The following is a 6,000-nucleotide window of genomic DNA, read 5'->3' on the forward strand; positions in this document are numbered from 1 at the left end:
AGGAAAGATAAGCAGCCAGGCTCAGAGGGGATGGGAGCCTCAGGAGAAGTGACCCCCTTCTGTGAAGTTTCCTTCCACCTTCTTCCATTTTCTCCAAATAAAGAGTAAATTTGTATGCCTCTATTCACCCAAAAAACTCTCTCAGTGCTAGGTTCTGGGGAGCCATGGTCTCTGTGTCTGTGCACACAGCTCACCTGACAGCAGGAAGTCAAGGAATAAAGAAGCTATGACAAGACTGTTTGATAAAAGAATGTGATGAGGTGATAGGAGCAGCTAACCAATTTGGGCATTGGGGAAACTTTCCAGGAGAAGAGACATTGATGCCTGTGTAGTAGAAGGAGTCAGATAAGAGTGGAAGAGAGTGTTCAGGTGGGGAAGCAGCATCTGCAAAGGCCTAGAGATGAAAGAACTTAGTGGGCCCAGGACACTAAAGGATTCAGATTGGTTGGAGAGTAATTAGGGATGATGACTTGCTGGCTGTGTCCATTTGTACTCTTGTTACTAGATGAGAGCCTCGCTCAAACACCACTATAACCCGATCCTGCATTTTGGGCCAATTTGGAGGCACCAAGGAAAAAGCTTGGAAGGAAAGCCTAGTTTGGGCCCATCTCTCTTGCAGGTGTCATGGCAGGCAAAGGTCTCAGGGGGGCAGTGTCTGCTCAGAAATCAGCATGATGGCATCCAGAAGCAACACCTGGGAGGTCCTTGTTGGGAAGGTCCAGGCTTGCCAGTGGATCCTCAGAGCACCCCAGAGAAGTGATGGGTTCTCTCTGAAGTGACCCCAGTTGAGGAGCCAACTGGTGGTGCAATGTGAACAGTAACGTCTCATTTTTCAGGGCCTGCTGGCTGAGGTTAACTCTGACAGGGCATATGCACACTATACATTGTTTGTTCAATTATATCTGGTGTAAACCATACTCAAAAATATCATCTGACACCTACAGAATTCAAAACACGAATGTAAGGCAGCCTGCACTCTTACCCGGAAGTGGGAATGAGGTCACTTCAGGGCAGCCTGACCTCACAGAGGCAGTGTCACCAAATATCATCCTACTTTGGCTTTTCTCAGAACAAAGGGACAAATCTGAGGGTGAGAAGGAGGTCCAGGTAGGAGCCCAGTGTCCCTCTGTGATGAGGGTAGGGGAGCAAGACCCTTTACCTTGATGCCTGGAGGCATTGTGAGGAAAGCTTCCAGTTCTGTCAGGTGAGGAGGGACTAGGAACAAGGTGTAAATTCACAGTAACACACCCAACCCATCTCAAGCTGAAGGTTTTACCTTAGAAGAGGTTGATAAGTCATAATAACAAACACGTATGAAACACTGAGGGCCAAGCAGGGTGCTGAGCACTTCACATGCAATTATCTCATTGACTCCTCACAACAACTGAGTGTGGTTAGGCGGAGTGTCCCCATTTCCAAAGGAACAAACTAAGGCGACTTGTTCCAGGTCACACATCCAAAAGGTAGCTGAACCGTCTGAGTAGCCACGGTGTACTGTCCTGCCTCCTCCGCGGAGGCCCAGCTTCTCTTGAGTCTCTCACCCAAGGTCATAAGGCAGAACTTGAACCCAGAACTCTGAGTCCTTAAGCCCAAGGGCTTAACCCCAAATCTTTGCTAAGCTGCTTGTAAATTCTATCTGCCCGAGCACCCAACCGCTAGGCCAGTGGCCAGCATTTACCCCCAGAGCAGGGCCAAAATTTAAAAACTTCTGCCTTAGGCTCAGCCCAGGCCCCTCTGTCCTAATTCCACTGAGCAGGAGGCTTGCTTCCTTCTCAGTAAGCCTCTCATTCCCAACATCAGGAACTCTGACAAGAAGTCTCCTGACCTTTGACTCCCTAGGCCCTCATGTTCATCCCAGAATCCCAAAGAATGAATAGTAACCCTAGTAGCTAATGCTCAGGGCACCTCCTCTGAGCCAGGCCTGAGCCTAGTACTCTGTGTGATTATCACACATATTCCTGATGGCAGCCCTCTGAGGTAGAGTTATGCCCATTTTCCAGATAAGGCAAATGAAGCTCAGAAAGGTAGGTCATTTTCCCAAAGGAAACAGCTAAGTAGCAGTTTTGGAGACTGAAGGTGCTTAGAGATATGCTCTTTAAACACCAGATAATAGTTTCCAAACCTCTCAATAGTACAGTTATCTCGGAAGCTTTTAAAAATAAAGATATGGAACTCAAACCGACCCTTGAACACCAGTGTTCACAACAGTATTATTCACAATAGCCAAAAGGTAGAAACAACCTAAATGTCTGTCAGAGAGGAAACAGATACAATACAAGTTCTGATACACGCTACGACACAGAGGAATCTTGAAAATATTAGGTTGAGTGAAATAAGCAGAGCACAAAAGGACAAATAGTGTTTTATTCCACTTATTGGAAATATCTAGAATAAACAAATTCATAGAGACAGAAAGTCGACTGTGAGTTACCAGGGGCTAAGGGGAAGAGAGAAGTGGGGAATTATTGCCAATGGGGGTGAGCTTCTGTTTGGGGTGATCAAAGAGTTCTGGTTATGTGTGGAAGTGATGGAAGCAGTACATTGTAAGTGTAATTATGCCACTGAAATGTATACATAAACATAATGAAAACAGCTAATTTTATTGTGTGTGTGTGTGTTAACCACAATGAAAAAAATAATAATAATAAAACAAGATTTGGGGCCCTAGCCTCTAGGGATTCTGAATTTGTAGGTCTGGGGTGAGCTCAGAGATACATTTGTTTTTGAACAAGGACTCCAGGTATTCCTTGATCTCTTGCCTCTCTGAATGCATGTTCCTCGCTAGTGGGCAAAATCGTTTCTAACTACCAGTAATAACATTCTATCAAATCCTGCCCTCTGAACCTGTCTTCAAACACATCTATAAGGCCACTAACCCTTAGAGCAAGCTGTGGCTGTTCTAGATCAAAGGTTAAGTATGAGTTTATCTACATTCTCCCCAGGGCCTCACCTGAGCCTTCTCACAGGCCCTGACGTTTGTTGGCTGCCGATGGCTGTAGCTGACTTGCCATTCTGCCCTCCACCCATGGCATCAGCAAACCTGCCCGACTGGTTAACCAGAGAAGACCTGAGCCTGTTTTGCCATCTTAGGGTTCTTCTGGCTTCTTCTGAATTTTTTAGAGGCTCAGGAAGTACATATAAGGGTTGGGAGGAGGGGGCCCACTTGGAGAAGAGCACCGGGCAGGGGGTAGCTTTGATCACAGCCTGTTCTACAGACCCCAGGGGTGGATGCTGGAAGGCCCCAAGATAATCCCCCACCCCATCACACCTCCTACGCCTACCTGTGATATTGTCTCTCTTAGTCAACCTCCGCTGCCCTAGGAGCAGCGTGATCTAGAGTCTCACCCCAGTTAGGGAACTTCTTCAGTGTGACTAATGCCGGTTCCTCCTGTCATCCAGCCCAACTTCGGGAGGAGTCCTGCACCTTTTGGTAAGGTGCTCAAAGGAGGGGGTGAGTCAGCAACTGACAGTCTTTTGCAGAGGAAATCAAGATGTTCATAATGTGGTGATAGGCTAAGGTTTCATTGTTTCTTTTTTTACATCTGTGGTCAGAGAAAGCTCATAGGCCATGCCATAAATAGATAGAAACAGGGGCCCAGGCTGGTGGGTTCCCCTCTCCAGGCCTCCGTTTCTTCAACTATAAAATAGGGAAAGTAATGCCTGCCCTGCCAGCTTCACAAGTGACCATAGATATGAAGGCCGTTTTTATGATTGTAAAGAAGTCCGCAAATGTCAGCTCATTATTATCAAGATGATACTTTGTGTGTGCTAAGCATATATACGGCCCCACAGGAATGCAAGGACTTTGTAGCTTAAAGTGGGACCTTGATGGGCCAGCATTCACTGGTGCATGCAAACCCTGGTACAGTAGGGTCTAGGGAGGGGTGAGGAGAAAAATGCTAGGAGGAGTAAGGGGGGGAGCGCCTAGAAGTGGGGAAAGGGAAGTGGGCTAGGGAGACTATAAAGAATAAATAAAGAAATTGAGAATAAAAGGGAGTGGGCTCAAGTGGAGAATTCTTGATATTCTCACAGGCAGTGGGGACAACCAAAGCCAATAGGCCGAGCCTCCAATCTTGGGGTTTGTTCATATGAAACTTAATCCCACAAAGGATAGGCTAAACCTACTTTAAATTAGGCCTAAGACACAAATGAAATCAGAAAGAAAGATAGACGATAAAGACTGAGATGGTACGATCTAGGAACGCCTAGAGTGTATAACAATAGTAACTAAATGTACAAATTTAAAAAATGTTTTTGCATGAGGAAGAACAAAGGAATGTCATTACTGCAGGGTGCTGAAAATAGATGATAATTAATATTTTAAAATTTTACCTTATGTGTGAGACTAAAGCAAAAAATGTTTATTTAATACAAAATTTATATTTTGACCAGTGCATTTCCTAATATAACTTATATAGACAGCTTAATTGAACACCGTAAGTACATGGAACCTTGAGTAGGACATGAGATTTTGTTGGTTTGTTCAGAGATGCCCCGGTAAATCCCAGAGTGATTTGATCAGGGAATAAAAAAGTATTTGCAAAGTCCCCTTCAGGGAATGATGAGAACGGGGGGAAATTCAACTTCCCCAAGTTGAATTCTTGATATTCTCACAAGCAGTGAGGACAATCAAAGCTATAGGTTGAGCCCCCAATCTTGGGGTTTGTTCATATGAAACTTAACCCCACAAAGGATAGGTCAAGCCTACTTAAAATTAGGCCTAAGAGTCGCCCCTAGAATGAGCTGGGACTCAGCATCAAGGGATTGAGAAAACCTTCTCGGCCAAAAGGGGGAAGAGTTAAATGAGACAAATTAAGGTTATTCTTACGCATTAAATAGATATTACCTTGTTAGTCAAGGTGTAGTGGAGAGGCTGGAGGGTACTGCCTGAAAATGTGGAGCTGTGTTCCAGTAGCCATGTCTCTTGACGATGATTGTATAATGATATAGCTTTCACAATGTGACTGTGTGATTGTGAAAACCTTGTGTCTGATGCTCCTTTTATCTACCTTATCAACAGATGAGTAAAACATATGGAATAAAGATGAATAATAGGGGGAACAAATGTTAAAATAAATTTAGAGTGAAATGCTGGTGATCGGTGAGGGGAGGGGTGGGGGATATGGTATGTATGAATTTTTTTCTGTGTTCTTTTTATTTCTTTTTCTGAATAGATGCAAATGTTCCAAGAAATGATCATGATGATGAATATGCAACTATGTGATGATATTGTGAATTACTGATTATATATGTAGAATGGAATGATCAAAAGTTAAGAATGTTTGCGTTTCTTTGATGTTTTTTGGTATTTAAAAAAATTTTTAAATAAAATAAAATAATAAAAGGCAAAAAGCTCTAGAAAAAATTGATATTTCCTTTAGTCTCCAGTATCTTACAGCAGTTAGAAGTAAAAACCTAAAATTGTAAAACTGTAACCCATGTCAAACTCTGAAAACTGTTCTACAACTAATTGTGGTGCTGTGCTTTGAAATTTATAGCTTTCTTGTATATATGTAATTTTTCACAAAAAAAGGAAGGAAAAAAAGTCAACTGTGATGATAAAAAATACTTACACCCTCTAGCCTCCTATATTCTGGAGCCCCTAGAAGGAAAAATATGAGAGGATCATATTGTAGCCATGACAAACTCTGTGATCTGTCCTCTAACTACTTGTTGAAGAGTGCTTTGAAAACTGTTGCTTTTTTATTTTTTTGCTTTGTATATATGTTATACTACACAATAAAAAAGTTAAAAAGAAAAAAAAAGTGTCAATGGCTGAGAGATTCCAAACAGAGTCGAGAGGTAATCCTAGAGGTTAGTCTTATACATTAAATAGATATCACCTGTTTAGTTAAGGTGCAATGGAGAGGCTGGAGGGAACTGCCTGAAAATGTGGAGCCGTGCTCCGGTGGTCATGTTTCTTGAAGATAATTGTATGATGACATGGCTGTCACAGTGTGACTGTGAGGTTGTGAAAGCTTTGTGTCTGATGCTCCTTTT

This window comes from Tamandua tetradactyla, chromosome 2 (genome assembly GCF_023851605.1).
Source record: "Tamandua tetradactyla isolate mTamTet1 chromosome 2, mTamTet1.pri, whole genome shotgun sequence".
In the NCBI taxonomy this organism is placed as follows: Eukaryota; Metazoa; Chordata; class Mammalia; order Pilosa; family Myrmecophagidae; genus Tamandua; species Tamandua tetradactyla.